The 18,715-nt window shown below is 45.7% G+C and overlaps 1 protein-coding gene across 2 annotated transcripts in view; it reads left to right on the top strand.

The window, feature by feature from the left end:
* IQCA1 (IQ motif containing with AAA domain 1) overlaps window positions 1-18,715 on the top strand; it is a 154,880-nt gene that overhangs the window by 46,338 nt on the left and 89,827 nt on the right. The gene's annotated exons all lie outside the window — the stretch shown is intronic.

Below are 18,715 nucleotides of genomic sequence, written 5' to 3' on the forward strand. Positions count from 1 at the left end.
CCATTTCGGTGATTGGATGCTGTAGGTGTGTATTCAGTAATAGCGATAATAATAGAGGCTAACATTTATTGGGCACTTTTTCTGGACTAAGAATTCTAAGTGCCTTATGCATAATTAATTTAACGCTTGTGTTAATTTCCTAGCCAGCCCTGATAGTCCAGTGGTCACGATTTGGTGCTCTCACTGCTGTGGCCCAGGGTTCATTTCCCAGTCAGGGAACCACACCACCTGACTGTCAGGTGTCGTACTGTGGCAGCTGAGTGTTGCTGTGATGCTGAAAGCTATGCCACCGGGATTTCAAACACCAGCAGGGTCACCCATGGTGGACAGGTTTCAGTGGAGCTTCCAGGCTAAGGCAGACTAGGAAGAAGGACCTGGCCACCCACTTCTGAAAAAACTGGCCATGAAAACCCTATGAATAGCAGCGAAGCATTGTCTGATAGAGCCCTGGAAGGGGAGAGGATGGTGCAGAAAGACAGGGCAGGGTTCCGCTCTGCTGTCCCCAGGGTGGCTAGGAGTCTGAATCCACTCAACAGGGCACGAACAGCAAGTGAATTTGCTATTGCTGCTGTAACAAATTACCACAAACTTGGCGGCTTCGACCAATAGAAATTTATTTTCTCCCAGTTCTGGAAGTCAGAAGTCTGCAATCAAGGCATCAGCAGGACTGTGCACCCTCCAAAAGCTCTGGGAGAGAGTCTGTTCCTCACCTCTTCCCGCTTCTGGAGACCGCCAGCATTCCTTGGCTTGTGGCCCCGTCGCTCCAGTCTCTGCCTCTGGGGTCACATGGCCTCCTCCTATTCTGTGTGTCTGAGCTCCCTCTGCTCCTCTCTTCTGAGGATACTTATGACTGCATTTAGGGCCCACCCAGATAATCCAGAATAATCTCATCTGAAGATTCTAAATCTAATCTCATCTACAAAGGCCCTTTTTCCATATAAGATAACATTTATAGGCTTCAGGGATTAGGACCCAATATTTTGGGGGGCCCTTATCCAGCCTACTACAACCCTCAGCAACCCCACGACATAATCGCTCTTCTCCCTTTCATTCACTGATATCATTCATAATGAGGGACAAAACTAGGGGAGTTTGTGTTACTCTAGACCACCGCTGTCCAACAGGACTTTCTGTGGTAGTGGAAACGGTGGATCTGCACTGTCCACTCTAGTAGCCACTAGCCACATGGGGCTATTGAGCACTTGAAAGGGGCTTAAGGTGACTGAGGATCTGAATCTTTAATTTAGTTTTAATTAATTTAAGTTTAGATAGCCACATGGCTACCATATTGGACAGCACAATGGTGCTACCATATTGGTGGTGGCTACCATATTGGACAGCACAATGGTGCTACCATATTGGTGGTGGCTACCATATTGGACAGCACAATGGTGCTACCATATTGGTGGTGGCTACCATATTGGACAGCACAGTCGTGGGGACACTTGTTTTCAGAAAATGTCTTGCTATACTGCTATTTCTCTTGGCTTGGGAGCTGTCACAAATGGTCATCTAAGTTCCCAGATCTGTAGATGAGCTTCAGTTTAAAGCATCATCAAAGAGTCTTGGGAGTGCCTCATCCGACCCCTTGGGGCTGTATGTGAGAGCCCTGAAGGCCGGGTAGGCTGCCTGCCCCCAGTCAGTCCATAGGAAGGTGGGCTCTGTTTGCTGAAGATTCAGCAGTCCCTTCCTTGTTTCCCTCACCGGCATCAGAGCCACTGAGTGGCTGTCAACTCAGAAACCCAGGGCTGATCCTAGGCCTTTGGGTCTTTGCAAAGTGCCCAGTTGTGGGGCATTGCCATTTCTCCCCACCTACATTTTGTCCCTTACTTTGTTGAAACTATGCCTGATGTCCAGCTCATCCTTCAATCCAGAGAGAAGGAAGACCCCCAAATAGGGTGACGGCTCCAGGAGTGGCCCAGTGGCATCTCTCCCCTGACCTCAGCAGACTCCTGTTAATCCATGTCATCTTAAGGAATCTGAAAGTGATGTAAATTAGGTCACCTTTTTTCCATTTTATAAACCAACACACAATCAATTGGAACTGATGGTTAAGAGGAAAGAGCAGGGTGAGCTTGGCTGGGAATTAAAATGCCACTGCCTTTTAATCTTATGATGTGATGGTATCTATTATCTATAAGAAACAAATACAATATAAATGCCACACACACACATGCACACACACACAGGAGTAGAGATCCCAGAGCCAGGCTGCCTGAGTTCAGATGCTAGCTCCAGCTCTTACAGGCTGTGTGACCTTGAACCAGTGACTTAACCTCTCTGTGCCTCCATTTCCTCATCTAAAAATGAAGATATTAATAGTACCTACCTCATAGGGCGGATAACAGATTAATACCTAAAAGCCCTTAGAACAAGGTGTGGCGCATGATACACCCATATAGGAATTATTTTAAGCATATAGGAAGGCCAACACGTTCTCAGACACACAATTTGCAGTTTGCATTCCTGGATCTGCAAGCTTTATATTCGCAGGCATGAGCATCTTTTCAAAATGCTGCGTTTTCAATCTACAGGAGAGGCCGCCGTGGAGGCAGGCAAGGAGGGCCGCAAGGGCTGGGGGTGGGGATAAAGCTGAGGGGACAGTCACAGGGCAGGCAAACAAAAAAGACAGGGTGGAATGTGCTAAGTCTCCCCAGGCGGGGGCGGGAGCGGCCTGTCTCCAGATCGCAGGAAGACGTCTTGGAATGCTTGGTTCATTTGTTTTCATTTTTAAAATCAAGCTGTAATTTAAATGCAGTAAAATCCGCCCTTTTGTGTACAGTTCTGCCAGTTAAGCTTTGTGATTCGAAGGTGTGTGGACCTGGGGACACCTCCAGACTCCTTGTCTCTCGCCCCCCAAGTTTATGCCAATCTAGGGCTCCGGGAACTTTCCCTGGAGGGGACAGTAGGACTCACCTGGATGGTACTCCGTGCCCAGTAGAGCTTCTGGCGATAAGCAGGAGTTTCCTGAGGGTGAGGAGTGTATTTGGAGCGAGGCAGAACTTCGGAGAAAAGCGAGTGTCACCTACGCACAGAAGGCTGCGCGAGTCTCTCCCCACTCCAGCCCCCGCCCGCATCTCCCAGGCCCTCGGGCCTCCACCAACTCCCATCGCTAGTGACTCCTTCAGAAGCTGGGCCTTTCTTCTGGATCTCTCCGCGGCTCCTGCAAGAGGGACCACACTCGGGGCTTCCCATGGATGCTCTTCCAGGATCCCCAGGCTGAGAAAGGTTGAGCCGCTTTCCCAGGATTCATGACTCATGAGAGAGGGCGGGCTGGAATCCACACTCAGGTGTCTTGATTCCAAAATACCAAGCTTTTCTCCTTGTTCCAAGCATTCCAGGAGCAGAAGCCTTGTCCTTGAGACTCCATGTGCAGTAAGCATTCAGTGTCATTTTGTGGGAAAAGATGGCAGTTGCCCAAGGCTGTGTGGCTTGTTGGGTACCAGCGGGAAGCCCAGGGCTTTCCTGCTTCCTGCTTCCTTCTCTTTCCCCTCCTTCTAAGCATCTTCAGCCAGAACGTGGTGATGGTTCCGTGTAATGAAAGGGAGAAGAGAGAGAGGGGTCATGGGATTTGAGAAAGCTGGCTTGCTCCGGTCGCTGTAGAGATGACAAAGTGGACTCAGAGAAGTCAGACAAGTTGGCTAAAAACTTGGGTGGTTACTGTCAGAACTAAAACCCGGGTGAGTGAAGACTTTCTGAAATGTGAGCATTGTGTAAAACTGGAAGTGGCTCTCAAGAAAAGGCTCAGAATTCTTCCCTTTGAGGGCTTTTAAGGACATCAAAAAGAAACCACCAGAATGGTCACAGTTGATATCTTCTGGGTAGTGGGATCGCGGCTCTATTCGTTCTTTTCCTTTATATTCCAAGTTGTCTACATGGAGCAAGAATGACTTTTGGAAGGAAAAACATTTCAGAAGCACGGTGGGGAGGGATGGTCACACACAGGGAGTTGGGTTGGGGACCCAGTATTTTTGATTCCTTCAGTGAATTCACGGAAACAGCTGTGGTCTGCAGAGATGCGGACACGTGCAGGTCACTCATATGAGAAAGCGAGCAACCATTTTCTGCCATTTGCTTTGGGGGAAAATATATGAGGTTGAGTGGGAGACACAAGAAGAGGTGGGGTGAGAATTTAAGGTTCCGGGCATTATTCACACGTGCCTTGGGGACAGGTGCACGCCCGCGTGAAATTGCGTATTTTGGTGTCAGTCATCATGGTAAATCAAATTAAGAACACGCAGCAGCTGTAAGCTCTGGTGGTTCGTCCAGGCACCCAGTCGTGTTGGAAGACCGGCCCTGAGGCTCCTTGTAAAGGCCGTGGACAGACTCGCTCTCTGTGGGCTCACAGACACTCTAGGGTATACTGCTGTCTCCCACTGTCCCCTCCATTGTTCTTTGGTCTTTCCCTCTGGGTTGCAAGCCTTTTGGGGGCAGGACAGTGCTGTCTTCCTGAGGTTTCCCTCGAACCCGGCACAGGGCCTGGGATTCGGCAACACGTGTGCTGAGCTGAGCTGAATTAATAGGCAGTTTCTGAAAGCTGAAGCTCCAGCGACACGTTGTAATTCACGTTGGGCCAGACAGCGGTGCCTCTCCAGCAGGAGCACTCATCAGAATCAGCTGGAAAGCCTGTGAAAACGCAGATTTCTGGGCCCCACCCCCAGAAGTTCTGTAGGTCTCCAGTGGGAATTGAGTCTGCATTTTTTAAATTACCTCCCACTCTTTATACTGATTTATTGTTTTTGTGTGTAATAAGAACACTTAACATAGGACTTCCCCTCTTAAGAAATCTTTATATACACAATACAGTATTGTTAACTCCTGGCTGTAAGCTATATGGATCTCTAGGACTTACTCATCTTATATGACTGGAACTCTGTCCCTTTTAACTAATAACCCCTGGTTACTCTCCCCCCGCCCCCACCCCCACCCCCGCCCACCAGCCCCTGGCAACCACCATTCTACTCTCTGCTTCTATGTGTTGACTATTTCAGATTCCGCACATAAGTGAGTTCTTGCAGTGTTGGTCCTTCTGTGTCTGACTTCTTTCACTTAGCATAATGTCCTCCAGGTTCATCCATGTTGTCACAAAAGGCAGGATTTCCTTCTTTTTTATGACTGTATAATATTCCATTGTATGTCTATACCTCATTTTCTTTATCTGTGTTTTCGTCGATGGACATTGAAGTTGTTTCCGTATCTCAGCTGTTGTGAATAATGCTACAATGAACATGGGTGTGTGTATAAGAAAAGACACCTCTTCCTACGTGTTTCTCCTTTACTCTCGCACTTGCTACCACATTCACAATACTTCCCTTCCTTCTGGCACCTGGAATGTGGGTTTTCCATGCATCAAGCAATCCTCTGCAACACGAGCTGGGTGTCCTGTGGTCAACACGATTCTGATACTACCTAGAGATAGCGTCGGATCCCACAAGTTGAGGGCTCAGTCCCACAAGACTGCCCCCCCACTTCAGATGCCAATTGCAAACCCCACGTTGTCCCCTATACTTCTGACTGGCTATACATCGGAGTTCCCACGACTTCCCCCTCGGGTTTGGTAATTTGCTAAAGTGGCTCACAGAACTCGGGGAAACACTTGTATTTACTGGTTTATTATAAAAGGATATGGTAAAGGATACAGATGAACATCCGGATGGAAGAGATGCGTAGGGCAAGGTATGGGGGAAGGGCACAGAGCTTCCATCCTCTCTCCACGTGTTCACCAACCCAGAAGCTCTCCAAACCCCATACTTTTGGGATTTTTGTGGAGGCCTCCTCACGTAGGCGTGATCGACATTAACTCACTTTCCATCTCTTCTTGCCTTCTTGAAGGATAGAGAGTGGTGTCGAAATTTCCTAGCTTCTAATTATGCTTCGTCTTTCTGGTGACCAACCTCCATCCAGGAGGCCACCAAGTGTTTCCTCATTAGAACAGAAGACACTCCTATCACCCAGGAAATCCCAAGGGTTTTAGGAGCTCTGTGTCAGGAACCAGGGGCAGAGACCAATAGATACCTTTTCTGTCACTTCACAGAGTGCATTTAACTCTTCAAGATCCTGATTTCACTGCCTTTAAGTACATACCCAGAAAGAGGGTTGCTGGATCCCGTGGTGATTCATATAGTATTTTTAATTTTTTGAGGAACCTTCATACTGTCTTCCATAATAATCGCACCAATTTCCATTCCCACCTGGGTGCCCTTTTCTCCAGGTCCTCACCAACACTTATCTTTCATCTCTCTGATAACAGCCATCCTAACAAGTGGGAGGTGACATCTCACTGTGGTTCTCATTTGCATTTCCCTGATGATTAGTGATGCTGAGCACCTTTTCACATACCCGGTGGCCATTTGTATGTCCTCTTTTGAGAAATGTCTATTCGGTTCTTTTGCCCATTTTTTAATCGGGCAATCGAGTTGTAGGAATTCCTCCTATATTTTGGATGTTAACCCTTTAGCAGATATATGGTTTGCCATTATTTTCTCCAGTTCTGTAGGTTGCCTTTTCATTTCGTTATTTCCTTCGCTGAGCAGAAGCTTTTGAGTTTGGTGTAATCCCTCTCGTCTATGTTTGCTTTCGTTGCCTGGGTCTATGGTGCAGAGTCTGAATTTCTAACAAGCTCCCGGGAGATGCTGATGCTCCTGGTCCTTGGACTGTCCTTGGAGTGACCTTGGGCTAGAGGTACTCTCCCCCTCTGTGTCCCTTCAGGGAGGTGGGGAAGTGGAGGGAGTCACACCGAGAAGTGGCGGAACACCTGCAAATTAAAACTGGTATTATGCTGGGAATGTGAAGCCAAGCCCCCATATACCCTGCCTCTCTGCTGAAGCCCCTGTCACTGGCACAGTCAGATGACTTTGGAGCCATCTCCTTTATGGCACTTAACACTGTGACAGGGGACAGATAGCTCTCGGGATATATGGCCTTTTGGTTTGTTTTAGCAAGCTCTTAATTTCTGTGTCATATGGTGACACGTCAACATGTATGTATTACTTCAGACACAAGTTATTGTGCCTTTGTGTTTCATAAACATGCATTTGCCACTGGATCAAATGAGGTTGGAGGATCTTCAGAATTAACCTTTCTGCCCTAAAGCCGCCCTTTCCTGTAATTCACTCTGTTGCTGTTTATAAAAGATTATTTATTTTTGAAAGTGGCACATAAGAAATGAGCTTAAAACATGCATATCTGGGCATTTTGCTAACTTACATTTTTCCTCCTCTAACTACTTTTCTAAGCTTTCTGGATTCTTGAGTCAGGAAGGGGGATAGTTACTCATTTAAATAAAGAGGAGTTGATGGACAAATCCTTTTAATAAAATAAAAGCAGGCAGAGAACTGGGGAGGGAAGTTCCTGTAGGATTCAAGCATGAGTAAAGATAATACTTTCAAATCAAGAAGGAAGCTTCCGGGGGCTGGCCAGGTGACGTAGTGGTTAAGTTCACCCACTCCACTTCGGCAGCCTGGGGTTTGCAGGTTCAGATCGGGGGCACGGACCTAGCACCACTCATCAAGCCACACTGTGGCAGCATCCCACATAAAATACCAGAAGATTGGAACAGATGTTAGTGCAGGGCCAATCTTCTTCACAAAACAATAAAAATAAAAAAGAAGGCAGCTTCCGTCTTGAGTGCTAACTGCTGATAATATCCCGCTAATAAGTAGAAACATCAATGCATAAATCAGATTTTGTAACGTGCCAGTAAGAAATTACCTTGCTTTGCACACGACTTTTTCCTCCTCTTCTTTGAGAAATGGTGAGACCCTCAGTTTCCCAAGGAGGGCCTGGGTAATTAACTCCATGTGCAGCCAATTGCCTTTATTGAGTGTAAGTGAATTTATAGGCAGCAAGTGACACTTTAGGAGGCTTCTGTGCGGTGGCACAAGCTGCTTTCTTTAGAACGCAGGAGAAATTTATGAGCCTGCTGACATTAATGGAGGTGGCTAGGTGACTTGGGGGGGACCAGCCGGAAACCCCTCCATCCATATAGTTTTCATACTTGATGAAACACATATAAATCTCCATCCTGGGAGTCTGAAATGTGGGACCCGTTGAAGCTCGGTGTCAGACCTCAGGGGAAAAATTTATCATGTGAGTAGTTCTGCTTTCTAAATCACTGCAAACTCTAGAGCTGGTCATTTTCACGTTTGTGTAAGAATTTTTGACAATATGCATAAATTTTTAATAGGCCCTAACTTTACCAAATGGTCTGTACCTTGCGTTTGCTCACTGAAAGATATAAGGCATGGGTGTTTTTCTCCTCAAGCTTCCTCAAATAAAAGAATATAATGGCAGAGAGCTATGTTGAACATATTTTTAGAAGAAAGTAACATTAATCATTGAATAGATTCTGGAAGAGATTAACATTGCTCTTCCCTCACCAACTTTTGTCACATTTCAAAATCATCGAGTTTCTAAAGCCGAAAGAACTTTAGAAATTGTCTACCAGGCACACAATACTTATTTTTTAGCAACTGAATGAATAAACCTAGTTCAGCTGCACCATTTGGCAGAGAGAGAAATGAACCGGGTTCCCACAGCAATGCAGAGGTTTGCTCAAATCACACAGCTAATTAGTGGCACCAGTTTTCTTCATTTCCAGTAAAATACTATTTTCCTTATACGTCTAGCTCCCAAATGCTCTTTTATTGTGTCTAAAGCCTTATTTTAAGGCTTCATTACTGGAACCTAAGCCGCCAGTGTATTTTCCGTGGCCGTCAGCTCAGCTCCGCCCATGAGCCCTTGTTAAGTACCAGGTGGTGGAGCCAAGCCTGCAGGTTCTAGAATGTCTCAAAGCTTGGCTCTGCCTGGGCAAGTCGCTTAAACTAAGTCTCAGTTTCCTCATCTGAAGAATGTTGAGGATAACAGTCCCTACCTCATAGGGCTGTTGGGAGGATGAAATGAGACGATGATAACAAGTTCTGAGCACATAAGTGCCTAATAAATGAATATAATATTATGGACGTTTCTTTGCAAATCATTTCAATGCATTTACTAGATCAGGTTGCATTTTCAATAAAGACTGCAGGTTGTTGCATTTGAGCCCTTCAGTTTTCAGGAGAGAACCAGAGCCGATGTAGAGAACAGACCCTGCCCGCCGGGGGACCAAGGACATCGTCCTTTCTAGGTGGAAAGGCCATCTGACTTAAGTACTCTGCTATTTTCGCAAGATGATCAACTGTGTCCGACAAATGCCCTGTCTTGAGGCTGACTTTGGTGACATCCTATGATGGCAATGCAATAATCTGAAGAGAAGAGAAAAATCCTTGGGCACAAAATATATAATAGAAGCTACCCAAATCTGTTGCTGGTCTCTCTTCTTTCTCTCCCACCTCTTCACAAGCAGAGGCCCAGGCCCCGGGCTTTGCCTCCCTCCTTTCCCTTCGCTTCTCTGTCTCCATGGTAACCTCATCCAGGCGCATGGCTTTCCATTCCATCTTTGTTTTGTTGACTCCCAAATGTGAATCCCCAGCCCAGAGCGTTCTCTTAAACTCCAGACATGGCGATCCAGCTGTCCACTCGATATCCCCACTCAGACGTAGGGGGAACATCTCAGGCACCACAAGTCCACACCTGAAATGGCATCTTACTCCCTCAGCCCTGCTCCACACAGCCTTCCCATCCCAGCATATGGTGAATCCACCTTCCAGTCTCTTAGCAGCATCCCTGACTCCTCTCCTTCTCTCAGCCCAGCATCCAGTCAGTCGGAAAATTCCATTGCTTCTACCTTCACAAGATACCCCCAAACCCACCCACTTCTCAGGCCTCCACTTTGCTGTCACCCCAGTCTGCATCAGCCACAGCCTAGACTGCAATCACCCCCTAACTCATCTCACTGCAACTACTCTTGTTCCTCGAAATCTGTTTTCAGTATGAGAGTGTATTCGCTCTCTGTTGCTGCAGAACAGTATCACTGAGACTTACAAATTTAATGGCCTAAAACCACACCCACTGATGCCTTATGATTTCTGTGGGTCAGGAGCCTGGGCGAGCTGCGTCCTCTGCTCAGGGTCTCACAAGTCTGCAGTCAAGGTGCCAGCTGGGGCTGAGGTCTTCTCTGCTTCCAAGCTCTCAGTCCCTTGTGGGCTGCCAGACGGATGGCTGAAGGTCCTTGCTGGCTGTTGGCTGGAGGTGGCCCCCAGCTCCTTGCCAGGTGGGCCTCTCCCTGTGGCAGCTTGCTTCATCAGAGCCAGCAGAGGAGGAGTCCAGGAGGAAGGTGGAAATTACAACCATATAGAAGAATCAGAGCGGTGGCATCCTGTTGTCACGCTCACTGTATTCTCTTGGTTACAAACCAGCCTCGGGTCCCGCCCACACTCAAGGGGAAGGAAACACACAATGGTGTGAACACCGGGAGGCAGAGAACACAGGGACTGCCTTAGAGTCTGTCCGCCACAGAGAGGAAGAATCATCCTTTAAAATCCTAAGGCAGGTCATGACCCTACAGTGGCTCCCTTTTCCCTCCAGGAAGGCGGGTCGGGGCTGACCACCCGTCCTGCGGCCACTGCCTGAGCTGGCACTCCCAGATGCTCAGATGCCCAGGGAAACCTTCCTGTTCAGAGCAGGAGCTGTGGCCCCGCCCAGGAGCCTCCTCCACAGGAATTCCAGCATTTGGGAAATGTCCTTAAATAGTTTCTGTCCCCAGAACTGTTGTTCCTTCTAGTGGCATCTGGGAGAAGGGAGGTTAGAATCTTGCACTTATAATATTGAATCCTTATTCTGCAGGAAAAAAAAAATTCTATGTTGTGATTTTCTTTTTTGGTTATTCATTTCCAATTTGTTTGTGTTTTGATTTTTCTCTCTGACTCAATTGTTATTTCAGATGGTACTTTTAGGTTTCCAAGTGTTTCAAAATTAGACCACGAGTGTTTATTCCCAGAAATATAAATCGTGAAGCAGTAGGAAAATTCAGGATTATGTACATCAAGAAAAGCAGTATGATGGTTTCAGTTGATGCAGAAAGATCATTTGATACAATTAAAATCCACTTCTTATTTTAAAAATTTAAAAACAGAAAAACAAGGGTTCATTCTTAGCATAATAAAATGTAAGCTGAATAAAAACAAGGATTTTTATATCTTCTGTTTACTGCTTTTTCCCAGTGCCTAGAACCTCTGGCCCATAGTAGACACTCGATAAATATGTTCTGAATGAATGAAACAACAAGTATTTTTTTAAACAGAAGAGAGCTGTACACTTAATGAAAAAACACTATAGACGTTCCCATGAAAGGAAAGGACGATATGGATGGCTTTTTCCCCTAATAATTATTAGTGCCATAATATAAATTATTGTCAGAATAATGACATGAAAAGGAAATAAGAATAAATATTTTAAAGAAAGTGGCAAAATGCATTTTTTAAGTCAATGGCAGACTAAATATGAAAGAGAAATACATGAAAATTTAAGAAGTCTACAAATGTTAAAAGGAAGAAAGGAAGAAAGACTTGAGTAAGCGGCAAGGGGTGCCATGTTTCCAGTTAAATGGGAAGATGACGCGTCTGCTCTAGGTAATTTATAGAGATAATGCAATTTCAATTAAAATCCCAACAGGATTATTTATTGAACTTGAAAACATAATTATTAAAGTCATTAGGATTAAAATAAGAAAATAAGGAAGGACAAATGGCACTGTATTTTCAAGTATATTATAAAGAAAAATAAGGGGGCGCTATACTAATGTAAAAGCATAACCATAGATCAATGCAACAAAGTAGAGAGCCCAGGAACTGACAAATACAGATGGAAATAAACAGTGTTTGATAAATTAAGTTAAAAAAAAAAGTACTAAGAATGGAAAAAACATGATTGCGATAACTAGATTGCTTTAATTGTTAAATTCAACAAGGAGTAGAAAGCAGAATGGAGAATTTGACTCCCCCAGAGACAGGTCACAATTTTCTACCTATTGAAACAAAAATATTTTCACAGAAAATTGGGCTAATTGTGCTGTGAAAATGACAAGGTCTTTATAATAATCAAACCCTAAAATAAGACGTAAAAGGAAACCAACCAAATGTGAAATTTTTTGTTATAAATGTTTGTACTTTGTTGTTTTATTTAATTACAAATATAATTCCCTTTTGCTGTAGCAAGGAAAACAGTACTGAAATGTATAATGAAAAAATTCGTGGTCTTCCTCCCTCCCATCCCCCACCTCTGAGCTAATCCACGTGGACAGTGCAGCGTCTGTGCACCTGCAGACACACACACAGGCCTGGGGCGCCCCTTCCATCCTCTTTTCTTTCAGTAACCCATGTCACTCCCCAGCCTTGTCTTTCCCCTTCACATCCTATCATTAACATTCCTGCTATTCTTGTAGAGCACATTAGTCTTAGCTGAATTTATTCACCCATCTAAGTATTTATGAAGTGCCAGGGTGAACAGGTAAGGAAGAACAGGTCCAGTCAGGTCCAGAAGCTGAATTCCACACTGGGGCTTTACCGTAATTACCTAACCATTCCCCCACTGAATGATTATTTGCAGTTTTTTATTGCGGTTTTATTATTTCCGGTTTTGCTAGTACAAACAGTGCGTCACAAAATATCTCTGCTTTCACTTCTGTAAGGATTCCTCATAGTGGAATTCTTGGGGCAAACGATGTGTGCACGTGAAAGGTGTTTAAAGCAAACGTGACACCCTAAGTATTAGAACTCCACTGTCTAGGGTTTATGCAAATAGAGTAAGCGGTGGCGATTAGCGGGGGCGCCCCAGGCGTCCAGGCAGAAGCCCACGTGGGAATCCAGGCTCTCCTTTGGCTACGCCACTGAAACTCTCGCATTTTCAAATTTCCACCTTTGCAAAATGGAGAAAAGTGCTTATCTCACAGAATTTCTGTAAGGATGAAATGAGAAGCTACTTTGTGGAAAGCATGTGTGAAAATTATGTATAAACCTTCATGCAACAAACACCTGTAGCAAAGTGCAGACCTCACTAGCTGCTAAAGAAATGCAAATTCAGATCGGGCTTCCATTTTACACCCAATCAGGGCAAAACCGTAAAGGCAAAAGGGTGAAGGATAGAAGAGACGGAGCGCTAACGCATGCGCGGCAGGTGCAGGCCCCGGGACAGCCTGTCTCCCCCACGAGCGAGGGCCTGGAAGTTCATGGTCTGCCCTCCTCTCTCAGCTCTTCACCGAGGAGTTTCTGTGAACAGTAGGTTCTGGAGATCTTCTGAGAACCCCCATTTGTCCAGGAGTAGAGCATGGCCCATGCCCGGAGTAAACTCACTGGTGGAAATTTAGCACAAGGAAATATTCAAAAGAATCTTTGTTACAGGTGTCAGTGCCCATCTGCAATTATTAAGGTATGGGAAACCCACCGGAACGTCCTGCAACAGAAGCCGAGACAATAGCTCATTGATCACATTTTCTCAGCCAACAGGACTCCAGGGCGGACAACAGATCTTTTCCTTTTCCTGGTGCGGACCGCGGCCGGCGGAGGGAAATGGGAACAGCGTGGCGCATTGTTGTTTGAATTCTGTTCTTTTCAGGAAGTGAACAGCGCTCTTCCCAGTCTACTTCCGTCATCCTGCCTCCTCCCAAAATAGTCCCGCGATGGGAGAGTTGTGGTTATACCGCATTGAGTGCTTCCCGTTTAAAACAATGAGACCTCGGCTCCTGGAAAGCAATTCTTAAGCAGAACGTCTGATTTTCAAGAACAAGTTGCTGCTGTAGCAGGAGACGCCTGTGAGGGGTGAACAAAGGTGACCTGAATTGAAGTGAGTGGCAGCGGTGGCAGCTTTTGACCGGCCAGGCCAGCGCCTCGGCATCTAAGAGTGCAGAAGGCGTTTCTCCACCCCGGCCCTGGCCTCCACACTGTGGAGCTCCGGTGGACAGTTTTCAGGCACAATAAGGAAATGGCAACAACATGCCCTGAGTCACCCCGATGCTGGGCAAACCCTCCTTGTACAAAATAAGATGTGGGATACTTTGCACTTCCTCTTGTGGAGATGAGGGAGATGGGGCAGGTCTGGCTGGCCTCGTGCCTGAGTCGGGGCTGGATTCCACGTGCCTCGGGCGGGAGTCTTAGGCTAAGAGATGCGCAGGACGAATGCCATATCTGTGGGGCCAAAGACCGACTGAAAGGAGGGGTCACGGACCAAGGACTTGGATGGCGGTGTTGGGGGGGAGCTTAGTGAGGCCAGGTTGAGATGAGAGTGTGGGATGGCTGGGGATTCAGAGGCGTGGCTTTACACAGGTGAAGCCCATCTCGAAACTCACTTAGGGGAGAGCATAAGTGACGGGTGCAGGCCCCACTTAGGAGCCCAGGGCTTGACGGCTGTTATCCTGAACAACTTCAGCAGTGCAGTGCGAGCAGCTGCTTTCTGAGTCAGGGACTAGGATTGACAGGAGCTGGGAGAAATGTGGAATAGCAGAGCCCGTGCTGTCCTGGAACAACTGGAACTCGCCACCACTTAGAAGGTCAAGCCTGGTGCCTCCTCAGCTTCTTCCTTTTGTGATAGTCCAGGATGATCCAAATTTAGTGATGGGGAAGTGTCATTTGTTTCTGAAAAATATCAAATGATCTCAAAAGTTTGATAGATAATGTATTGCACAGTGTTCCTCTTCAAATCTTTCTTGATACCTTTTAGAGAGTGGATTTAATGAATAAAGTCTATCTTTTGGAAATTATACTTAACAATACGAATTAAATTTTGTTCCAAAAAGCTGAATTCTTGCTTTAAAAAAATGTAATCCACCTGAGGTGTGCCAGCATTTGCTTGTAGGTGAATAGATGCTGACTCAGAGCTCAGACTATCTGATAAATCCATAGTCTTCTCAAGTTCCACATCCATTTCTCAAATTTTCTGTTCTTGGGTGGTCCTGAGCTTTCTTGTTCCTCTTTTCTGTTTTGTTCTGCAGGTCTGGGGGACGTGAGAGGGTCCTCACATGCATAGTTAAGGTTATTTTTCGTGTGTCTATATTTCCTGCATCACTTGTCCCATTGGCTGGTTTGTGTGTCCAATTGAGGAAACTGCATTGGCCTGGCTGTTGCCCCAATTTGAGGGCAAATGGAAGTTGGGGGAGGGGTGTATTCGGGAATGATCTTCTGGCACACACTGCATGTTAACTTTGTAAATCAGCAAAATGATGAAAGTTCAGAGATTATCCAATGTCTTTGGAATTCAGATGCAAAGTATAATCGAGGGGAAGCTAAGATTTAAATCATTATCGTGCACAAAGGCAGCATATTTAACCCTTAATCATTTTGCAGAGATTTTGTGTTAAAATTTGTTTGAAGTAGAAAAGACCCCTCTATCTGTGAAAGTATTTTCCAAAATGGAAAGAGAAATGGAGATAATCATCCAAAAATAAACTTAGCATCCCCCCTCTTCTCTATCCCAAATATACAGACCTCAGCAAGACCTTGGCTGTGGGATAAGAGGGAACCTATTATTTGGTCAAAAAACTTATTTTTTATAAGACAATCAAGGAAGACCTCTCTTCCTGACATGATGACATTTGAGCAAAACCTTAAGGCAAGTGAAGGAGTCCACCACTTGGTATATTACTTTATGTCTGAGAGTGAGCGTCTCTCTGAGGAGGGAGCATCAAGGGAGATTGAGGAGCCAAGAGGAAGGAGGTGGGGGGTGAGCTGGGGAGGCAGAAGGAGATATTTCAACTGGAGGAACCATCTAATTCAATGCCCAAACCAGGACACTCTTAAGAATGAAAGGGGGTGCTATAATTAATCGCACATAAACGGGGCCTGTCCCGAGTACATGGGGGCATAGGTTAACCTGATTATATGGGCTTTGGTTTCATTTTGAGTGAGGGCGTTGGAGAACCTTGAGTGGAGAAGTGGCTTGATGTGACTTACATTTTAAAAGGATCGTTCTGGCTGCCACATAGAGCGTAGACCCAAGGGGAGCAGGGGGGCAGCAAGGAGACCAGTTAATCACAGTAACGTAAGTTGAAGATGGTGGTGGCTCAGGCCAGTGGAGGCAATGAGAAGTGGTCCGATTCTAGATATAGTTGGAAGGTAGAACCAACACGGCTGCTGATGGATTGAACATAGGTGTGAAAGAAAGAGGAGTCCGGATGATTCTAGGTTTTTGCCCTTGGAGCAACTGGAGGAAGAGTTTCCATTTTCTGAAATGGGGAAATGCAAGGGGAGGGGGAAGTTTAGGGGAGGAGGTGAGAACAAGAGTTGAGTTTGGGACACGTAAGGTTGAGATGATTACTGTGCTTCTGAAGGGAGGTGTTGGGCCGGCAGTTGAATGTATGAGTCTGCAACTCAGGAGAGATGACGACAGGAGACACAGCGTTGGAGAGATGAAGAATGCCGGTGGTATTTAAAGCTAGGAAGCTGGATGAGGTCATAAGGTAGTGAGCAGAGAAGAGAAGAGCCTGAGGACCAAGCCCTGGGTCCCCCAGCTATTACAGGTGGGGGACACAAGGAGGTTCCAGCAGACAAGGTTGAGCAAGTGGTCACTGGGGGAGAGGAGGGGATCCCACAAACAAATCATTTTAGGGAGAAGAGATGATGGAGAACTCAAATACTGCTTATAGGTCACATAAGGGGAGCTCCTTCTATGTAAGGCAGAGGAGGAGGTGCCTTCAGAGACAGAGTGGTGAGAGACACAGCAGGGAGCCAGAAGGATGCTGAGCCTGGAAGCCAAGGACAGAGAACCATTCAGGACCAAGGACTTGGTCATCTGAGGGACCAAGAGGGAGCCGACTGGTAAACGTCCCCTGGCGTCAGCAACATCAAACTCATCACTCAGCCTGTGAGAGCTCTTTTAATGGAGGCAGTGAACGTGAAGCACTCTTTTGAAAAGTTGGATGGTGAAGGAGAGCAGAGACGTCGTGAGTGGCGGAGGAGGATGGAACTTCAAGGAAGCTGAGTGTTTTCTAATTGAGAGAGCCCTGAGCATGTCTCAGAGCCACAGGGAAGCGCCCAGATGGGAGCTTTTCAATATCCTATGTGAGAAAATGAGAAGTGCACACAAATGCCTTCAGCTGCACAACCAAGTGTGCTGGCTGCCTGGAGCAAGAGCTGTGAGATTGTCCCTCACAGCGCTTAAAAGGAACCAACCCTGCTGACACTAGGATCTTGGACTTCTGGCCTCCAGAACCTGTGAAGTTGTCCAGTTTCAAGCTGAACTGGCCACTTTTTAATAGAAGGTCATTTTTTTTTAAAGGAACTGTTAGGTATTTCTGTTTTTTCCACTGTTGCTCATTGCTTTTTTTGGCAAGGAAGATTGGCCCTGAGCTAACATCTGTTGCCAATCTTCCTCTTTTTTTTCCCACCCCAAAGCCCCAGTACATAGTTGTATATCCTAGTTGTAGGTCATTCCAGTTCTTCTATGTGGGATGCTGCCACAGCATGGCTTGATGAGTGGTGTTTGGGTCCATGCCCAGGATCCAAACTGACAAGCCCTGGGCCGCTGGAGTGGAGCACGCAAACTTAATCACTCGGCCATGGGGCTGGCCCCTAGAACGTCATTTTTAATTGAGAAAATGACTAAAACTCTCATTATTCAGACTTGGGTTTGAGGGAGACATTTTCTCAAAAATGAACCAAACGAGCATGAAGGAAAACAAGTAGGAGTATTTGTTGCTGATAAAACCTAAGCTTTCTAGGGAAAACTAAAATTTGAGAAACCTCGTAGTCACCTCTTTGAGTTTGAGCACTTCCCATTACTTAGACTTTCGGATTATGAGATTGGTGGAGTTGTTAGCGGATGTGGTTTTTGATATGATGACATGTGTCAACATTGGGAAGATTCACATAACTCAGTGCACCATTATTTTCCAAATGACCAAGACCTGATGTTTCAAAATCATGCACGGGCGAAACATCTATGGAACACGCGAGACAGACCAGTGGATTTTATTGTGGCAGAAAAGGAAAATTCACTGATATGGTTTCAGATTCACCGTCACTGCCAGCCTTTAGGAAGCTACTGCTTGGCGTGTTGTGGTGTAGGGTCAAAGCAGAATCTTCACAGTTATCTAAAAGGTTACTAAATATTCCTCCGTTTTCCAATTACACATCTGCCTGAGGCCAGATTTTTTTCCCTATACATCAACCAAGACAACATGTTGCACCAGATTGAGTACAGAAGCAGAAATGAGCCTCCAGCTAACTTCCAGACCTGAAAGAGCCTTCAAAGATGCAGACCAGGAACACACTTCTCTCTAATTTTTTTTTAAATGTTACTTATGTGAAAATGTAAGGGCTTTATTGTTATTTTTAAATGAGTTAAAAATGCATCTTTTAGAAATTGCTCAGTTTTAATATCTAATACCGTATCAATAGCTATAACTCACTTAAACAAAAGCTCTTTGGGATGCTCAAAAATTATCAAGAGGGCAAAGGGCTCCGAAGGCCCAAGGTTTGAGAACCACGAGTTGCCAAGTCATCTTAAGCACGGTCATCTCCTCTAACCATTAGATTCTATCCTTTGGTGGATTAATGGTACTAATTTGGTAGTCTTTGCTTTCTATATTTGGAACAAATGGAACAAATATAACACTTGTGTCAAAGTCAGTTTTTTTTAATTGAGGTCACATTGGTTTATAATATTATGTAAATTTCATGTGTCCATCATTATGTTTCAGCGTCGTTCTAGACTGCATCATGCTCACCACCGAAAGCCTAGTTTCCATCCGTTACGGTACATACTTGCCCCTTTACCCCTCTCAGCCTGCCCCCACCCTTTTCCCCTCTGGTAACCACCAATCTGCTCTCTGTATCTATGTGTCTGTTTG

This window comes from Equus asinus, chromosome 19, assembly GCF_041296235.1.
Source record: "Equus asinus isolate D_3611 breed Donkey chromosome 19, EquAss-T2T_v2, whole genome shotgun sequence".
Lineage (NCBI taxonomy): Eukaryota > Metazoa > Chordata > Mammalia > Perissodactyla > Equidae > Equus > Equus asinus.